The 20,627-nt window shown below is 57.9% G+C and overlaps 2 protein-coding genes across 4 annotated transcripts in view; one reads left to right on the forward strand and one right to left on the reverse strand.

Annotated features, from left to right (window-relative positions):
* The window catches only part of ATF1 (activating transcription factor 1), a 450,302-nt gene that overhangs the window by 202,609 nt on the left and 227,066 nt on the right, over positions 1-20,627 (forward strand). The gene's annotated exons all lie outside the window — the stretch shown is intronic.
* Positions 1-20,627, reverse strand: part of HDAC7 (histone deacetylase 7) — a 58,510-nt gene that overhangs the window by 36,239 nt on the left and 1,644 nt on the right. Inside the window, exon 1 of one of the 3 annotated variants that reach the window (XM_030967170.1) lies at positions 4,199-4,258. The exons of the other annotated variants lie outside the window; for them this stretch is intronic. The gene's annotated coding sequence lies outside the window, so the exon portion shown is untranslated. Of the gene's footprint in view, positions 1-4,198; positions 4,259-20,627 lie in introns of those variants that run through there. 3 annotated transcript variants of the gene reach the window in all.

Raw genomic sequence — 20,627 nt, forward strand, 5'->3', positions numbered from 1 at the left:
TGCCTTTGGTGCCACCTTCCAGCACGGGGCGGAGCGTGCCCAGCTCAGCAGGGTTTGTTTGGCCCTGCTGTGAGCCGTGTTTTGATCCAGCTCTGCAATGCAGCCAATTCTCCCTCTGGCACCGTTCCTGCTCCTGGATACCAACGGATCCCGACGGATGCGGGTGTCAGGGCGGTTTGTCACTGTGCTGAGGGGCAGGGCAGCCCGGGAAAACCCCACAAACACCATCCTAATGCTCCTTCCAGGAACCACACACCACACCTGGCCTTGAGACTGAAGTTTTAGGTAGTTGAAACCAACAAAGCTGGGCTGGATGTGTGCAGGGATCACAAACAAGCCCAAAAGCGGGCTGGATGTGTGCAGAGATCACAAACAAGCCCCAAGGTGGACTGGGTGTGTGCAGGGATCACAAATGAACCCAAATGAGGGCTGGATGTGTGCAGGGATCACAAACAAACCCAAAGCTGGCCTGGGTGTGTGCAGGGATCAGATGTGAGGCCACTGCCCCACTCCAGCCCCTCTGTGGGGCCGGGACCTCCATGCAGACCCACCCTTAGGATGTCCCCTCCCTGCTGGGGGCCTCCCTGGGTGACAGCGTGGTGCTGACTCAAGGCTCTTTCCTCAGCATCCTCGGATGTTGCCCAAGAGGCACCACACGGTGATGGGGACACGGTGACAGGGATGGTGACACAGTGACAGTAACACGGTGACAGGGACAGGGACAGTGACACAGTGACAGGGATGGTGATACAGTGACAGTGACACGGTGACAGGGACAGGGACAGTGACACAGTGACAGGGATGGTGACACAGTGACAGTGACACGGTGACAGGGACAGGGACAGTGACACAGTGACAGGGATGGTGACACAGTGACAGTGACACGGTGACAGGGACGTGTGGCACCCCCAGCTCTGCCACCTCAGCGATGCTGAGCCGCCTCCACGGTGAGTCTGGGAAAGCTCCAAACTCGCTCCAACGGGCACTTGGGCTCTGTTTGCTATTTATAGAGTGACAGGGGGCTGGGACAGTGCCACCCAGTGCCACCCAGGCCCTCCTGGCTCTGCCCAAGCTCCAAGGCAAGCGGCCGGAGCCGGAATTCGGCACATTCATTCAGAGTTAGCAACTGCTGCTATATCGGGAAGGAAGGCAGCTCCAGGGGAAGACAAGAGCTCTCCAGGACACAGAAAGAAAACAAATCCCTCGCCTGCAGTCTGCAGGCCAGAGCTGCTCTCCTGAATTTCCCTGGCTGGGCTTAACAAGACCCGGGTTTTTGTGCTGAAAAGTGAACGTTTACCAGCCCTGCACACCCCTGAACTCTGGCCACCCCCTCGGAAGCTTCGTGGCTCCATCACATCAAACAGCAAATGTGCCAATTCAGACCTTTTCTGAGTGACAGAGTTGTCCCCGACAAACCCTGGCCGTCAGGAAGGGCACCTGGAGCAGAGCAGCCGGTGCAGGGAGGTGGGCGTTGAGGTGACCAGAAGCAAACCCCGCGTGTGAAGGTACCAACAAAGGCAGGAAAACATCGCGGGGCTGCTCCCAGCAGGGCTCCCCGAGGGGTTTTTGGGGCACTCAGCCGCAGAGCAGGACCGGCAGTGCCAGGCGGGAGCTCGCAGGGGCTGCCCCAGCCTGACACCCGCTCGGGACGGGCAGGACACGCTGCTGTGGCCCTGCGTCCCCTCCCCGCCTCGGCAGGGACACCCGAGTCAGCAGGGAAGCTGTTAATGGGGAGCCGGCAGAGGCCGAACGGGACGGATGCATTCCTGCCCTCGGGGAGCATAGCAAGGGGATGAGGCAGCTCCAGCTCCAGGACTGACTCACCTCCCTCCTGAGCTGTCCCGGAGAGCAGCGACGGGGCTGGATGGAGATCAAAAGGCAATAAATCAGATCAGAACAACTCAGGTTTGATGTCTGAACCAGAGATGGAAGAGGAGATTCGCCACCTCCCCTGCTGGAGTCAGGCAGCGGGGCAGAAGGAGCTGCCTGGTTTCGGAGCCTTGCCAACACACTTGTTTGTTTTTTCCCCTCCTCAAGGTCCCAGCTGTTAAATCCATGATTGCAGGATTTCCCAGACTCACTGAAAAAGCACGTATGCCATTGTGTCCCACTGCTGGAACAGGAAAAAGCCTGAAAATCGGAGCCACAGACTCCAAACACACAAGGTCTCCTTACAACTGACGTTTTCAAACCTCATTTTTCTTTCAACAGTTTCTAAATGGTTCCGAGTTTTGCAGCGCTGCCTTTCAGCTTCCCCAGAATTGTTCCTTTCCCAGTGTCCCACAGTGGGGGAACTTTTTGGCATCAAATGTCCCAAAGCCATTGATGCGGCCACTCACATCCCCAGAGCCTCAGAGGACTTTGAGCCACCAGCCTCCAACCCCTGATGGAAGCTGGGCCTTGACTCCAATCCCCATCCAGCCAAACACAGGAGCCAGGCCAGCCACTCGTGCTCCAGCCACCCAAATTCCCCATCTCTCAACTCAAATCCAGGCTCCCAGTCACAGCCACAGGAGGATGTGGAGTTCCTTCCTTTGCTGCTCCACGGAGAACTCGGTGTCGCACTGAAACGCCCCTGCCAGCTCAGAGCAGCCCAGGAGAGCAGCCAGCACCCAGCCACAGCCGCTCCCTGCCCCGGGGAGGTTCCCAATGAAGCCATTTAATAACTGCAGGAAAAGACACGCTCCCGTGTGCCTGTCCACGCTGAGCTCCATCCCTGAGCTGCAGGATGAGACTCACCCTGGGACCAGCCCTGACACTGGGACCTGGCCCTTCCCAAAGGACACACCTGAAGGGTTCAGGACCCTGCTCAGGACAGGTGTCACCACCCCACACGCTCCCCGCTGAGCTTCCAGCCCCACCGCCAGAGCCTCTGCTGCCATTTTCATGCTCCCACTTCCTGCTCGCATCAGGCAGAGAGTAGGAAGTGCTGAAATCCTCCGACCCTCGCTGCAAACCAGGAAGCGCCTGAGATCCCCTGAGAAAGGCTGAGATTTCAGGCTGGAACCCTCTGCAAACATCTGCTCAGAGGCACTGCATCCGGACCCTCGGAGTGGGGCCCACACTCCCCATCCTCCCGGGGCCTGGCTGCTGGAACAAACCCGGGGCAGGACCACTCACAGCTCATCCTGTCTGAAAACACCACGGCAGAATCCAAACCCTGTGGCCACTCGCTTCCCTCCCTCTGCCGTGAGCGACGCCTCATCTCTCCTGGCCCAGCGTGTCCAGCACATCCCACACCTTCTCCCTACATCCCATTACTCAGCAAAGCCTCCAGAGCACAGATAACACCTTTACCGTGGAAAAAGGGGTGGGAAGCTGCTTTCTGGGAGCCCAGGGATTGCCAGCACGGGGCAAACCTTGGATGGCACACAGATCTGTGGGTTGCACTGGCTCGTGGCTCTGGCAGACGGGTCCGGGGTATCTGGGGCATCCGCAGCTCTTTTCCCAGTGCACATCCTTTTCCCACGAGGTATTTGGAGAGAGGGAGGTGCCCTTGCAGCAAATGCAAGCCCAGCAGTGCTGCTGCTCCTCTGCCCTCGCACTCCCTGCACGCACCGCCGACCCTTCCGAAGGGAAAGGCAACCGGATCAGCACAAAAACATCCCAGCAAACCGCAGGCTCGGCTTTGCCACATCTGAGCACTTGCTCTCCAAGGCAGCCGCGGGTCCACGGGCCTCGTGAGCCCGAGCTCCCTCCCTGAGCTCTGGCAGCCGGTCCAGGCTGAGCCCCGCAGCCACACGCGCGCATTCCAGGGCACACGGGCTGCATCAGCTGCTCTGCGAGTCGCCATCCCCCGATGCTTCCCCCGGCACCGGCACAGCACCTCTGGTCCCTGCGACAGCCCTGCCAGAGCTGTCCCTCGGTACGGGGGCACCGCCACCCCAGCGAGCCCCGGCCGGAGCTGCAGACCCCGGGCAGGCACTGCCGGGACCGGACACCCCCGGCATGGGCGCTCCCCGTCCAGCCCACCCCGCTGCCAGGAGCCTGCCAGCCCCGGGGGCTGCGGGAGCAGGGGGCGAGCGCAGCGGGGGCTGCTCCCTCCTGCGGGGAACGGAGCCGAGCCGGGACGCGGAGAGGGGATGGGGACCCCACAACCCCCGGGGGTGACAGACCCGGGACTGCCCCTGGCCGCCGCCGCGCTGTCCCGGTGTCTCGGTGCCCCCTCGTCCCGGTGTCCCGGTGTCTCGGTGCCTACCGTGTGCTGGCGGCGGGGCCGAGGCGATGCCGGAGCGTCCTTGGGCGGGGGCGGCCCCGGCCGGGCCGCGCGGGGACTCCGCGGGCTCCGGCTCCACCTGCGCCGCCGCTCCGGAACCGGGCGGGCGGAGCGGGGCGGCCCCGGCGGGAGCTGCGGGCGGTGCCGCTCCGCCCCCGGGACGGGCCGGGACTGGACGGGCCGGGGCGGGCGGCGCGTTCCGGGTCGGAGCTCCGCGACACGAGGGACCCAGAACGGCGACTTCCAGCGGCTGGAGAGACCCGGGCAGCGGGAATCGCGGCCGAGCGCTGGTGGCTGGATGCCAAACTTGAGCCCGAGCCCGTCCATCCCCGGTGGTGGCGGAGCCGCCAAAGTGCTGGGAGAGGGGCGGCAGAACGGCCGAGCCTGGGGAGAGCTCCGGGCACCGAGTTGGAGCCGAGCGCTTCCACCTGGCACCTGCCCGTCCCAGGTGTCCCGCTCCCTGCCCGGGCTCCTCCATCACCCGGGGGATCGGGACGGGGCAGTTCCCACCGCAGCGGGGCGGGCGGGGGTGAGCCGGGGGCAGGAGAGAGGGAGCATCCTGCGGGGTGAGCTGAGAACAGGACACTGGGAACATCCCGCGGGATGAGCTGAGCGCAGGAGAGAGGGAACATCCCCCGGGATGAGCTGCGCTGAGCACAGGACAGGCAGGAGCATCCCACACAGCGACCAGGGGAGCCGAGCACCACAAAGAAAGAAACGGAACCAAGTTCAGAGCCAAGGAGGGAGGTGCCTGCGCTCACGGGCTTCAAATCCTGCCCAAAAGCACAGCGAGACCCCGCGGTTCCCTCGCTGCCAGCAGGGAAGAGCTCCTCAGCGAGGGAACAGCTGCTTTTCCAGGAACTCCAAAGCGCGGGGGGATTCTCCAACCACGGAATCACACTTCTCTTTTCCAAGGAAGAAATCATTTCAGACGCAGAGCAAAGCCCTGCCCGGTCCCGGGGTGAGGAGCCCTGCTCAGCTGCAGCCCCGGAGTCTCTGGGGTCAGTGGGTGCAGTGAGACAGCACTGAAACACGGGTGGGCAGGGATGTGCTTTTGCTGAGTTATTTTGCTCGCTTTTATGATACCAAAACAGCTCTGGGAAGTTACACATCGAGCTCACGGGCCGGCACATTCGTAACCCTGCTTGCAGAGTGGTTATTTTCGGCACCTGCTGAAGCTGGGAGGTTTCAGGGTGCATCTCGCCCACCTCCGGGGCTTTCTCTTTCACTTTAAATTATGTCTGTTCTCTTCAAGACCAGCCTTTCCTTCCCTTTCATTTCCAAAGCCTCGTTGATCCACAACAAAACCTCACGTGAGGAGAGGCACAGCCCTCAAACAGCACCTGGCAGTTCAGTCCAGAGCAGTGACAGCAGCTTTTTAAATAATTCAGAATTACCGAGGTTACGCTTAATGCCTCTCTGACTTGGAAAATAGCACCAGAACAGAAGTCTCAGCCCTGGTCCCTGCAGAGCCCCAGCAACACCCAAATTGCCCTGACAAGGTTTTTGTGACTAACAGCTCATTCTGAGACCCGTCAATAACTTCACAACTAAGTCCCAGCGGGCCCCGCTCTGCATAAATTTGCATATTACTGAGTGGAGCCAACCAGAGGTGAGAGTGGGGGGGACCATTCCATGAACAGCAGCTGGAGAAGGGGATTCATCCTCTCCACCGAGCTCTTTCTGCTCTCCAGTGCCCTGAATTCCCTTAAATTCATCATTCCAAAGGCTCAAACTCATCAGGAAGGACAAGCTGGGCTCAGCCAGCCCCAGAATTCCTGCAGATTATCCAATTCTGGTGCAGAATCATGGAAAGGAACCATGGGACAGCCTGAGTGGGAAGGGAGACACATGGATCATCGAGTCCAACCTCTGTCTCTGCACAGGGCACCCCCAAAAACCACACCACAACCCATGGGAATATACCCCAGCACAGCCTGGAGGAAACTTGTGGTTTTCCCCTACAAATTAACAGATCAGATTTGGGATGGGCTGGAAAACCAGAGTTTTCCTGGTCCCTGGATTCAACTTCGAAAACTGTGAATTTTTCCCAATCCCATTTTGAAACAGAAGCAGTAGAAGGAGCAGCAGCCCGGCTTCTCCCATCAATCCCACTGAAATCCCACTCAAAAATTCTGTGAACACCAAGAGCCAAACCTGCCTGCAAGAGCAAACAGATCCCACCGAGACCTTCCTCCCCCGGGGTGAGGAGCTCAGGCTGAATTACTGGGGAATTTCAGCAGCCCTGGGGGGGCAATGGAGATCATCGAACTGAGATTATTTTGGAAGCACAGCTGGTATTTTTAGCATGGAAAAGGAGGCACCGCTTCCCTTTCTGGAGTCCCTCCTCCCGGGGCCGGCCAGGCGGGGCTCTGCTGTGCCAGGCAGGGGAAATTGCAGAACCCGCTGCCGGTTGGGAAAGAAAAGAAAGAAAGAAAGGGGTTATTTTGATCCGTGGAGATGGATGTGCTTCACCCCCACACGTTGTGCAACCCTCCGACCGTCGGCAGAGCAGACAAAGGCGCTCCAGGCTGCCCGGGCTCGTCCGGGCTCCCAGAGCCAGCCCAGGGCAGACAGGGGGGCTCCCACAGCACCCCCAGAGCTCAGCCCTGATGGAAGGGGTGGGCAAGGGTCAGCAGAAGGTCTGGGGCTGCCAGGAGGGGGAAGTGGGTGGGAAAGGGTGGTGGTTTCCCACCTAAGACATTTCTCTGCTTTGCTCTGCTCCTGAGCCATGCAGCGAGGCAGAGAGCTGGAAAAGACAAGGACGAGGCTGGTGATGTCTGCAGGGCTGGCCTGGCCTCCCAAAGGGCGGGATATGGCACAAGGATATGCCAGGGGATGACCCAGGCACGGGGGGCACTGGCAGCCCTGTGCTCAGCAGCTCTCCCAGCACTCATCCCCCATCCAGGAGCCTCTCAGGGACCCCCGGGCACCCCCTGAGCTCTGACCTGCCTCACTCCCCTTCCCAGGCCCCCCTTCCCACTGCAAACAGGAGCATCTGGAGCAGAAGAGGCCACGCAGGTGATGGCAGCAGCAGGTGAGGAGTGACTTGGTTTCGGTCAGACGGGAGCGCAACGTGGCTGGCCCGCCCGGATTTATGGAGCTGGGAAATTTGGGCAGCAGCCAGAGAGCTCCTGGCATGGGGCTGGCCCACCTGGAACCCTGGGAACAGGAATCTGATGGACCTGACCCACCTGGAGCCCTGGGATCAGGAATCTGAGGGACCTGACCCACCTGGAACTCTGGGATCAGGAATCTGAGGGACCTGACCCACCTGGAACTCTGGGATCAGGAATCTGAGGGACCTGACCCACCTGGAACTCTGGGATCAGGGAGCCGCCTGGGGTCTCCACAGTGAGCAGAGGTGACCAGGAGAGCACCTGGATGCTGAACTGGAGGCACTGAGAGCCCTGCGTGGCACTGCCTGGCATCCCCCTGCCAAAAGACTTCACCAAACCTGTGCTGAGAGCCCACCTGGTGCCCAGGCAGGGATTAACACGCTCCTCCCAACCTCCACCTTCCCAGCACTGGCTTTCTCCTTTTCCCCTCTGTTTTTTCCCTGCTGGGGACAGAATTTGGGATGCTTGGAGGCCAAGCTGCTGATGCTGCCAGGCTCAGCAGTGGGATGGGCTGGGCTGGGCTGGCAGGTGGGCGAGTTGCTGGTTGGGGCACAAGGGAACTTGGTGCCTTTTTTATTTGCTGATGTACGAAAGGAGAGGAACAGCTCACACCCTGTGTTGGGCAACACACGGGAGGAGACACTCAGGTCTTGACACCAAAGGGTTTGTGTCACATCCCAGGGGCTCAGCACAGCTCTGAGAGGAGGAAATGGGGCTAAAGCAGCATTGAGCAGGTCCTGGCCATGCTGGACAAGCATTAGCCCACTCCTGGTGGCTTTTAGCCCCAGCTGCATCTTGCTTGGAAACACCGGGCACGGCTACAGAGCCACCACTCAGCATTAGAACTTCACAGCTTTCATTCAGTAAAAGTCAAATTATTCCTATCTCAATGCAAATCTGGGAGCGTGCAGACACTCTGCACACAGGAACTTGAATAACAAATGGGTTTTCTCCTTGTCCTGGCCCACCTCCACCCATGCCATGGTGGGTCCACCCTCCGTGGGGACTTGCAGACCTCCAGCACCCTCAGACAGCCCAAGTGGCTCTGGGGGCTGCCACCAACCACCCGATTTCCCCACGAGCCCTGTCCTCTGCTTTGAACTGAGGGGTAGCATGTGCTCAGCAACCCAAAAGTTTGTTTTAAATAGACACTCCTTGAATAAGACCTACAAAAATACCCCCACGTCCTGCTGCCACAGCAGGGCGTGAAACCACAGCGCTGCAAAGAGGAACCGTCAACTTAAAAAAAAAAAAAAAAACAGAGTAAAAAATAAAAATAAGCGCACTTCTGTCTCCTTCACCCTCCTGCTGCACAAAGAGAGCGGGGATGGGAGGGAAGGGGCGATGCCGAGGGGTGGGGGGCTCGTCTCGGGTCAGGAGCCCCCCGGGCTCTCTCAATGTCCGGATCCCCCCGGGGTCCCTCAGGGTCCGGATCCCCCCGGGATCTCTCCGGGTCCGGATCCCCCCGGGATCTCTCCGGGTCCGGATCCCCCCGTTCACCTTCCCCCGCTGCGCTCGCGGGGCTTCGGTTACGTCCCCGGGGGAGAGAAAAACATTTGCTTTAAAAACAGGAAAATGTGATTGTCAAACCACAACAATGGGCCGGGAAGGGGCCGCGGCGGCTCCGAATTCCGCTCCAAAACACCCCGCGAGTGACTCAAAGTTTCTGCGCCGAGCCCGGGCGGCCCCGCGCCCCCTCCCGGCCCCGGCCGGGACTCGGTGGCCTTTAATGAGCCTGTAATTAAGGTTTCCCTGATAACGGGGTACCAAATCCCCCCCCAAGGCATCCCCGATGGGGTTTGCAGGCACAGAAGAACCTGGTGGGCTCCTCTCTGCACCCTGAGCAAGGCACAGCCCGACCTGGGGCGGCTTTTCCCGAGGGCAGGGAGTGACAGGACAGGGGGAATCACTGTGCACTGACAGGGAGAAGATTTAGATGGGTTATTAGGGAGAAATTCCTCCCTGTGAGGGTGCTGAGGGCTGCTCAGAGAAGCTGGGGCTGCCCCTGGATGCCAAGGCCAGGTTGGACAGGGTTTTTACTGTGTTTTTATAGATTTGTGCCTTTTTAATACAATCTAGAAGCAGTCCCACATGGCAAATCCAGGGAAGTCCATCGCACCTGCACATTGACCACTCCCTCCTCTTCTTCAACTTTTTCTCTGGAGAAGCTCAGACCAAACCATTGCACTGAGAAGGGTTGTAGAAGCTTTGCAAATGTCACTGGGAATTGTTTATTTCCCTTTGTTTAAAGCCCAGAGGGTTTGCAGCCAGAGAAGGGAAGAATAACCGGCAAAACTCTGTTTTCCTAAACACCAGGAGAAGGAACAAAAGCGTCTGGCACGCTCTGGGCACTGCTCTGAGCTGCTGGGCACGCTGGCAGCAGAGATGGCACCCCCCAGGTGTGACACAACCTCCTGGGCCACCTCCAGAGTCCCCCCAGGTCCCTGCTGCCCTTCCTGCACTTTGAAACAGGAGGAGAAGGGGAGGAAAGAAGAGAGATTTGGCTGCATCTCCTCTGCTCCTCCAAAGGCTGTGATTGACCCTAATTTGCACTAATTGCTGGCCACCGTCAGGCTCCCATCTGCTGCTGTTCCCAGCTGTTGAGAACAGCCCTGGAGGTGTTTTCTCAGCCTAGGAGCAGCTGGAGGAACCCTGGCTTTGAAAGTTTTCTTGTCACAGTCTATGAAGTGCCTCCCATGAGCATCCCAGGACAGGCTCGGTTCTTGGGCTGTGTCCTTCCCTCTCCTCCCCTTCCCTCTCTGGCCCTCAAACAGGGGATGAGGTGCTCAAAGCAGAGCTGTGCTGCCAAGCCAACCTCCCAAAGCTCACGGGCATCTGCAGGCAGAGGTCTGCAGGTCACGGGATTCAGCTCTAAGGTGCCAAATCTCCAGTTCCCATCCTGGTTTCTGAGCCAGGGCCCCCGAGCCTGAGCTCAGCTTTCTCGACAGTCCAGAGAACCAAAACCAGTTGGGTTTAGCTGGAAATTCCCAGGAGGGGGTGTGGGAGCGTTTCACCAGTTTCAGCATTTTTGAGATAGGACAAAACGCGACAAATTCTTCCATCACAGCGTCCCTCCCCGAGCTGCGGTGTCGGGAGCTGCACTTCTCAACCCATTTCCCAACCCACCCACAGAAAGAGAGCCAGGAAGTGCCAGGGGGTGGCAAGAGAAGGGACAAAAGCTGGAAAAGCCTTGGGATGAAGGAAGCAGAGATGTCCCTCATGTCCCAGCTCCGGTGGGTGAGGGGAGCTGGGTGAGGAGACTGCCACAGGCTGTGTGGTGAGGAACCAGCGGTGACAACGAGCGACAGCCGCCTGCCCTGCCACCCACCCCCTTCCTGGTGTCACCCAGGTCTCCAAAGCCAGCCCTTCACTGTCCATCAGAGCGCCTCAGAGCTGCCTAAACCACCGAGGCTGGATTGTCACCAGAGGGGACGGGGACACTGGGCTGTGCAGGGACAATGAGTGCAGACCGGACACCACGGGTCCATGGCAGGTGGAACTGGACGATCTTTGAGGTCCCTTCCAACCCAAACTTTCTACAATGAAGGTCCCTAAATCCCTGTGTGCTCTGGGCAGGGCATGGTCTGGTTGCCCTGGTGTGGGAGCCCTTGGCACAGCGCTCGTGTCCCCTGGCAAAGGCCACCCAGGCCCTTGGGCAGGCAGCAAAGGGAGCGAACACCACCCCAACAACCCACCAGAGCCTCCTCTTCTCCAAACCATTCCCTCCCCTCCACCTCCACATCTCCTGGGCCTCCAGAGCAGCTCAGGCCTGGAGGTGCCCAAACCCCCTGGCAGCGATGGAGAGCAGGAGGAAAGGGATGCTCAGGAGAAGAAAGAGGATAAAGAGACGCCTGGACACAAGAGATGGGTTGGACGAAGGGAGCCTGGAGAGGACTCCCCAGGCACATCAGGACACAAGAGGTGGGTTGGACGAGGGGAGCTGCACAGGTCAGGTCATTTCGGTACCTTTGTTGTCGCCGCTCATGGGCCCGGTCAGAGGCGCCACTGCCCTCGAGGCTCCCGTCGCTGTCCCGTGGCCACACGTGCCTGTCCCCAGGCTGAGGCACTCTCTGGCGTGCTCGGGGTGTGTGTGGTGAGGGGGCCAAGCCCTGTTCTCGAGCTTTTCTCCTCGGCACAGTTTCCATGCCTGGTTTCAGAATGACGGGCTGCCCTCGCTCGCTGCACCGGCGCCTTTATCTCGCATCCTTTCGTTTTACTCTCACACCCAGCTGGGGACTGACTGGTTTCAAAATAAAATGAAGCTGCCAGAAGCTCCTGGGGCTCTACCAGCTTTTTGCAAACACTTGGAGCTGCCACAGAAAGAAATGGGCTGTTTCCATGAAAGCTCCTGCTGGCACAATCGGCCACCCGGGCACTCCCGGACAATGAATGTCCCGGGAGCAGATGCAGGAGATGCCCAGTTTAACATCTGGGTGGTGTGTGGAGGCTAAAATTGGAGCAGCCTTGGAGCCACCCACACTCACCCAGGATGGGAAAAATCCCTCAATTCGAGAAATTCAGCTCAGATTTCCCAGAGACACCACCCGGACCAGGAATGGTTCAGATTCCTGAGACAAGGAAGGAGAAAGGGGTCACTGTGCCCCCAGCTCTGCAAGGGTGAGCGCAGAGTTTCCTCCAGGGCACCAGGGGAGGCTGGAAAAGAGCAGGAATCGTCCCAACTCTCCTTGCTGGAGGAGGAGAACCTGGGCTGGTCCTTCTGCTGGCAGGACCCCGTGGTTCAGGCAATGGGGCCACGGCTGTCCCCCACCACGCTGGTGGAAATTGGTTTTCTCCCTGTAATTGCCCTTCTGTTCACAAACACTAATGTGTGCTTTCAGTCCAAATGACTTTTAGTTTAGGTTAAAGGCAAATGGCAAATCAGGAGAGAGCCCAAGGGAAGCTGCCACGGGGCACATGAGCCGTCTGTCTCCCCTGCCATGAAATGAATTCACTCCCACTCAGGGACAGCTCTTCCCTAGGACAGACCTGCACTGGAAGGGGTCCCAGGGCCATTAAGTCCAGGGCTGATCTCTACACGAGCTGAGATGGTTCCAAATTGTCCCTGCAGTCCATGCCTGCATCCCATTCCTGGAGTGTTCCCCGCTGCTGTGTTTATTGCCTAAGAGCAAAAGTAACCTGGTCCATGAAGAGAGCAGGAGAAATTAAAGGCACAAACAGAATGGAGCTGCTCTTATCCTGGGCATAAAACTCACAAGGAAAATTGTCCAGTCCTGGTGTGAAGAAACACCCAAATCCAACCCCACCTCTGAGAAAACTCAGCGATTCACGCTCATAGTAACACAAGGCACAGAATTGTCCTGCATTTTACATCTCCAGGTACATGAGAGGCAGATGACAGAGACAATCCCCAACAAAAAAAAAAAAAAAAAGGTTTTAAGAAATGCAGGGCCAAATTATCTTCTTATGCAACACCACTGCAACCTAGAAAATCTAAAGCTGCAGGACATAAATCAACCACCAACTGCCTGGGGTTAAAGAGAAACTTCCTCTGGTAACAACCTATTGCATAAGTGCCTTAACGGGAGCTCTGCCTTCCGAAATCTCTGTCAGGAAGGGGTCACTGGGCTGCAGGGCTGCCTCTGGAGGATTCTTTCTGCACCCTTTTGCTCTCACCCATCTTTTGTCTCTTCCTCCAGCCCACGAGCATCGGGCAGAGGCACAAAAGCAGCAGGGCCCAGCTCTGGGCTGAGGCGACAGCAAAGCTCAGCTCAGGCTGAGCCTCGTTCCTTTCTGAGCCCTGCACCAAGCACCAGGGACCAAACTGAAATATCTGAAAGGTATTTGAAAGAAATTCCTGCATATGAGTGGCAGGGCCCTGGCACAGAGAATCTGTGGCTGCTCCATTCCTGAGGTGTCCCAGGCCAGGCTGGACAGGGCTTGGGGCACCCAGGGACAGGGGAAGGCATCCCTGCCCTAAATCTCACTGGCTGAGCTTTAGGGTTCCTCCCAACCCAAACCATCCTGTGGTTCTGTGATTCTCTGCCTTTAGCACCTTCCCCTGCCCCAGTTCTGATTCAGGTCCTGGAATATTTCAGCCTCCCTGGAGCTGGCCCTGACCACACGAGCCCACCCGGCCACCAGCTCCAGCTCCAGAGCTGCCCAGCAAAGCCCCTGGCCCTGAGCAGCTGCTCCTGCTTCACTTCCCACCCACCCCAGCCCTCCATCGAGCCCAACCGATTCCCATCAGCCACTTCTGGCTGAAACCCTGATTATTCACATTTTAACCCTTTGCCTCACTGCCCCCCTCCCACAAATAACACAGCAACCAAGAGAAACCCCTGCGAGGGGCATCCACGAACACGGGGAGCACCAAGCTATGCCAAAAACAGCCCCGGGGGGGATGCAGAGCTGGAATTGGGTGCTGTGCCCCGGGGGGGGGATGCAGAGCTGGAATTTGGGTGCTGTGCCCCGGGGGGGGGATGCAGAGCTGGAATTTGGGGGCTGTGCCCCGAGGGGGGGATGCAGAGCTGGAATTTGGGTGCTGTGCCCCGGGGATGCAGAGCTGGAATTGGGTGCTGTGCCCCGGGGATGCAGAGCTGGAATTTGGGTGCTGTGCCCCGAGGTGGGGGATGGAGAGCTGGAATTTGGGGGCTGTGCCCCGGGGGGATGCAGAGCTGGAATTTGGGTGCTGTGCCCCGAGGGGGGGATGCAGAGCTGGAATTTGGGTGCTGTGCCCCGAGGGGGGGATGCAGAGCTGGAATTTGGGTGCTGTGCCCCTGGGCCCGAGCGGCCAGAGCGCCGCGGGATCGGGGACGGCTCTGCCCCGGTTATTTTTAGCTGCTGACGCCCGCCCGGGGTATTTCGCTTCAGGACGTCCGGTCTGAGGCTCTTTCTGGGAATCCCACGTTCTCTAATTGTAAACAGCCCCATTCAGTCGCTCCCCAGCGCGAGAGGCCCCGGCTTGTGTCAGGTGTGAGTCAAACAGGAAACTGCTGCTGCTGCTGCTGAGCAGGACAGGGGGTTCAGCACCCCTGAAAATGAGCCCAGGATGAGCTGGCAGCACCCACAGCCCTGCCCTGCCCGAGGCACTGACCAGCCTGGGGTGCTCAGGATGCTGCCCAGGGGATGCTGCCCACGCCCTGCAGCTCCCTCCTCCTCCTCCTCCTTGGAGAAGGCTTTCAATGAAGTTTAAATATTTTTTCTTGGCACTCTGAAAAATACTTAAAATGATGAGATAACGTTAGGTTAAATGATAAAGTTAGTGTAGGGACTAGCTGGAGGGCTAAGTTGGTTTAAGAGATGTATTAAGAGCCAGAGAATAAAAAGCCCTGCAGGGCCCAGCAGTGCTTGTGCCATCCCCTCTGAAAAACGAGGTTTGGCTGATTCTGATTCTGATTCTGATTCGGCTGATTCAGACCCCAGCTGCTGCTTTTGAACGTGCTGACACTGTGGGAAAAGGGCTCTGTAGCCTCAGAAAACTCCAGCCCAGGTTGGACAGGGCTTGTAGCAACCTGGGACGGTGGAAGGGAAAATCCAAGACCTGGGATGGTCCCTGCCCATGGCAGGAGGCGGGACAGGATGAGCTTTAAGGCCCCTTCCAACCCAAACCATTCCAGGGCTCTGTGGCTGGGACAGGATTAACAGCAGAGAGCAACATTTCCAAAAGGCGCTGAGGGGAGGATGCTGCAGAGCATCCAAGTCTGGTAGGAACAGTCCATGGAGGGACTGTGACATCCAGGACACCTCAGCACGTGGCAAAAGCTCCCAGGAGGGAGCAGCAGCTCAGGGGGGACGTGCACGTTGTGCCCATCTCTTATCTGAGTCATTTCAGTGTCTCAGGGGAAACCCTGGCACTGATAAACAGCTCCTGCTCCCTGCCTCCGCCTTTACCAACCGAAATCTGGAGTCTATTTTTAACCCCAAAACACCCACAGCAATGGGGGGGAGGCTGCAGCGGGGCGAGGGTCGGTTGGCACCGCGGGGACGGGAGGGTGGCACTGCGGGGACAGGAGGGTGGCACTGCGGGGACACAAAGGTGGCACTGCGGGGACACAAAGGTGGCACTGCCAGCCCCACTCTGGAGCCCGAGCTGGCTCCTGGTGCCACTCACCGGGGTGATCCAGCCGTGCCACTGCCAAATTTTCAGCCAAAGCGAGACCAGAGCAAGCCCTGCAGGCACTTGCCATGCCCAGCACCCCCTGTGCCCCACACAGAAACCAAAGAGCTCCAAATTCTCATTTCCCAGCACGTCCCCCAAACCTGACCCTGGCCAAACAAAACTGCCTGGAACAGCAGCATCCCATCCCTGCCACAGGACCACACCTGAGGTTCCTTCCCAAAGCCCCCACACCAAAGGTCTGTGAGGCCTTTGCTTCCATCATTCTGGGACAGCTTTAGGAATCTCTGTGGCCACAGCTCCCAAATATCTTTGGGCTCTCCCTGCACGTCACAGTCCCTCCAAAGGCAGCGTGAGCCCCAGCTCAGGTGTGAGCAGAGTTTGGTTCTCCCCCTGCTCCAGTGTGAGCCCCTGGGAACTTTTCCTCCCATTTTCTGCTCCGCTCCTCACACAGATTCTCTGCCTCTCCCCAAAATGCATAAAGTCACAGCATGGGTTGGGTTGGAAGGGACCTTAAAGCTCCCATTTCACGCCCTGCCATGGCAGGGACACTTTCTACTATCCCATGTTGATCCAACGCTGTCCAGCCTGGCCTTGGGCACTGCCAGGGATCCAGGGGCAGCCACAGCTTCCCTGGGCACCTGTGCCAGGGCCTGCCCACCCTGCCCACCCTCCCAGGGAGGAATTTAAGGAGGAGGTTGCCTCTCCTAGGGGTGTTCCAGCCCACAGCAGCAAGCTCAGAGACCAGAGGCAGCTCAGGAGACACAACCCAGGCTGAACCCCTCAGCAGGTCCCGTGTCCCCGGCAGGAGTCCCGGGCGGCTCTGCCGGTGCCGAGGCTGCGGTTCCTGCCCGGCTCTTTCTGCTCCACTGCAGGGATGGGCCATAAAACCTTCATTTCCTGACACGCATGGGATCAGGCCAAGGGGTCGTGTTTTGGACAACCTGGCTTTTCCATGGCAACCGGCGCTGATGTCAGCGACTGCAATGATCCGGAGGGGCCTTGGGAACGGGGAGCTCTCCAGGAATGGGGCAGGGGAGGGGGCTGAGCTGCTGCGGGACTCACGCTTGCACAGGGCTGGGGCTGCGTGACAGCAGCCCGAGCAAAGTTTTCCTTGGATGGCTCCGAGCACAAATGGTGGCCCAACTGCTGCGGGGCTGGAGCAGCTGCAGCCGGGAGCGTCCTGCCCTCTCCCTGCTCCTGCAGCTCCCGGCCCTCCCTCTGTGCATCCCCAGCCCTTTCATCCTCCTGCAGCCAAACGGCCCCAGCCAGCTGCTCTTGCACAACTCTGGCTAAACCCTCTGACCAGCTCCTCTCCTGACCGTCCCCTCTCCTGACTGTCTCATCTCCCGACCCTCCCCTCTCCATGTGGGCCATTTGCAGGATTTGGGGCCGTGAGCAGCTCTGCTCCCCCTTCCCCAGCCTTTCCCCTCCCTGCTTTGTTCCTGCAGCCGCTGCTTTTCCCCTTACAAACCCCCTCCCCACAGGGGAGCCCCTTTACAACAGCCAGATAATTAAAACCTCGGGCCGAGAAGCTCTTTCTGCTCCTGGTCACATCTGCTGCCCTGGGGCTCCCACGGCTCTCGTGCTGCAGTGTCTGTCTGTCTGTCCGGGCTTCCTGTGGCTGGAGCCATCTGATACTGCAGCACTTCACCTCTGGGCAGGGTGCTGAGTGAGAGCCTGTCTGGGTTTGCTGCTGGAGGATAAACACGCGGAGTAAAACATCCCTGAGTAAAACATCCCTGAGTAAAACACCCCAGTGCGCTGGGAGCTGCCAAGGAGCCGCGGCTCCGCCTCTCTGGGATTCCACAGGAAAACCTGAGTGTCCCTTTTCCACCCCAGAAACACCTCCACAGGTCTGGGACCTCAGCTCAAACCCCATCCCTGACTCCTCTCAGATGGTTTGTGGGACTGACCTGTGCATGTGGGTGGAAGGGACCTTAAAACCATCCTGTTTCACCCCTGCCATGGGCAGGGACACCTCCCATCATCCCAGGTTGCTCCAAGCCCTGTCCGACCTGGCTTTGAACACTCCCAGGGATAGAGCAGCCACGTTCTGTGCCAGGGTAACCCGTGCCAGGGCTTTACCAGCCCTCACAGGGAGGAATTCCCTCCCCAAATCCCCTCTAACCCTGTGCTCTGGCTGTTTAAAGCCATCCTCCCCTGTCCTGGCACTCCAGGCCTCTCTCCATCGCTCCTGCAGCTCCTTCAGGGTCTGGAAGGCCACAATGAGGTCACCCCAAATCATCTCTTCTCCAGGATGAACAACCCCAATTCTGCCTAAAGGTCCTCCAGCACAGCAAGGACACAAGCAGGTAAAGCTGGCAGGGGTGACCCAGGTGTGGTTTAACTCCTTGTCCTGCCCTGAGTCTCCATGTGACATCAGGGAATTGGTTTGAATGACGTGGGACAGAGACGCCTTCCTGGGCAGTGCTCCCCCCAAAAAACACAACAAGAAAGGTTCACTTCAAGGTGAACCAACCAACTTCTCAACAGAACCAAAGATCTGAGGCTAAATGGACCCATTTTCATCAAACAGCATCCCCAACCCACTGAGCGCTGACTCCAGGCCCTCCACACGTCCTTCCCACAGGGACCCAACACCACCAGCGCCGCTCACAGGGGAAGGGAGGAAAAAAAGAAAAGAAAGAAAAAAGAGAAAAAAAACCAAAACAACACCACGTAAAACCTTCCAAAAATGTTGCACGAAAAGTGGCCACTCAGCAGAGCGAGGTTTCCTGCACAGTGAGAGTTGGCCGGGGTCAGAACAGGAAATCACTGCTTCCTGCCTGCAGAGGAAGCGCCTATCTCATGCCCGTGATCAAAAACAAACAGCACTTCAATTAAACAAACAAAGGACCGAAAACTTCAACAGCTCCAGCCTGGGCCGGCTCCAGCGTAGGGAAATGCATCCAAAAATAAGAGGTTTGTAACCTTGAAAAGGCCCTGGCTCCCCTCCCCGGGCGGCGGGAGGGACCGGCACCTCCAGGCTGGGATGCCACTCCAGGGATGTGGAAGGGGGTCCCACTCCTGGGTTTGGGGAAGGAGCACGTCTGTCTGTCCATCCATCCATCCATCCATCCATCCATCCATCCATCCATCCATCCATCCATCCATCCATCCATCCATCCATCCATCCATCCATCCCTCCCTCCCTCCCTCCCTGTGTCCATCCATTCATCCATCCCGGGGTCCCCCAGGCCGAGCCCCAAAGCTCCAGCACTGCTCACTCCCCACGTGTCCAATGCTCTGAGCTTTTCCAAATCTGGTCTGGCTGGAAAAACTACCCTCCCAGCATGGAAGTGAGCACAGAAAGAAAGACGTGGAAAAGCCAAGGTTGTCCTGGGACTGTGTTTGCATCTCTCCGTCCCCCAAGCAGCACCTGGGGACCCCCGAGGCTCCATCTCCTCCTGCTCCCCCCTCAATCCAGGGGTGCAAGGGCAGCCCCTCAAATCCCACCTGGCTCTGCTGTAGGTTTGTCCCAGGATGGGTTTTACAGGCACGAGGAATTCTTCTCCCGTGAGTTTTGCATTTGAAAGATGCCAAAACAACAGCAAAGCAGATCCGGCTCCAGACTGAGGCAATAACTATTCCAGAGTCACCGACAGCCCCGCCATGTCCTGCACAGCCAATTCCAAGGATGGGGGAATGCGTGTGGCCACGAGGGTCTTTCTGTGTGGCCACCACACAAAACCTCATTATTTAGCAGTTTGCTGGTGATCTGAGAACCATCAGGTGCAGCCACCACTAAAGGCTGAGCTCAGACACGATTTTTGTTGCCTTACTCGCCTGGTTTGTTCAGGCAATAAATAACCTTACCTGTTTCCTGGCTCTATGGCTGCTCGCTGGTTTTATTTGCTTTGAAAGTAAACTTCCTGATGAATTAGCCAAGCCTAATTAATATTTATTTAAAGTGCATCGTCCTGATGATGCAAACACAAAGCTGTGTCTGTCCAGAAGAGACAGACCGAGGGGCAGATGGAAATAAGGACATGGAATGATTTAGGTTGGAAAAGGCCCCCAAGACCATCGAGTCCAGCTGTGGCCTCCTACCCCTGTGCAGGTCAGACACCTCCTATCACCTCAAACCCACTCCAGGTGGCCATTTCCAAGTGCTCTGTCTCCATTTCCCATCCACGTGTGACAACGTCAAGCTCAGCTTCACCACGGGACAGGGAGTGACAAAATCCCTGTGGTCCTCCAAGATGCCAAGAAGCTCCTCCAGGTGGGACCCCGAGTGTTCCCAGGGATGGGGAGCCCGGCAGGGACAGCACCCGAGGTCCAAGCATCAGGACAGGGTTTGACCCAGAGCTGCTGTGCCTCTGTGGGTGTTTGCTCTCTGAACACTCATCTGAGGCTTCCCAAACCATCCCTGGTCCTTCTTCTGCAGCACCTCAGCCCTGGCCTGGTGGATCCAAGCATGGCTGGTGCTGTTCCACCCCTCGCTGGAAAATCCATGCAACATCCCTGGAAAGTTGATTGCTAGTATGGAAATGCTGGCCCATTTCCTCATTGTGCAAGTGCCAGGAGCTCGGATGGGCTCCTGGAGGCTGCCAGGAGGGACCCGGGCACAGAGCTGGGGGGACTTTCAATGGTGGTGAAGTTCTTGTTGCCTCCTGAAAAGCAAGGGAGCAGAATTCTGCCTCTGAAAAGCTCTGTTAAACCTGAAGGGTTCACCTACATTTATATGAACATGAGTCAGGTCCTGCTGGAGAAGTGCCCATCCCAGCAGGAGCACAAGGGTTCCTCCAGCCATGGACCTGAGCTCTGCTCAGTGACAAACCCGGACACGCTCATTTCACCCACCTCATTCTACTTCAAAGCACAATTTCATCCACGTCCTTCAGCTTAGTCCATGGGATTTAAGGTCAACCTGTCACGCTCACCTCAAATCCCACAACACTGTCCATTTTCAGAGAAACCAGAGAGCTGCCCAAAATTGCTGGATTTAGCAGAGATCAAGAACAAAAGACAGAAACAAACACAGCTGCACTGGGACAGAAGGAACTGGTCCCAGTTAGACCAGAAATGGGATTTTATGGAGGGAAAAACTCAAAACTCTCTCAAACCCACTCTGAGTTGCTCCACGATGGACTACACAGGGTCTCTAAGGACTTCGTACAAACCATGAGGTCTGCAGGTCCCCTAGAGAACTTCCAGTCGTGTTTCGAGCAGTTTTGAGCTGCAGAACACGGGAGAATTTTTACATTTTAGT

This window comes from Camarhynchus parvulus, chromosome 29, assembly GCF_901933205.1.
Source record: "Camarhynchus parvulus chromosome 29, STF_HiC, whole genome shotgun sequence".
NCBI classification, from domain to species: Eukaryota; Metazoa; Chordata; class Aves; order Passeriformes; family Thraupidae; genus Camarhynchus; species Camarhynchus parvulus.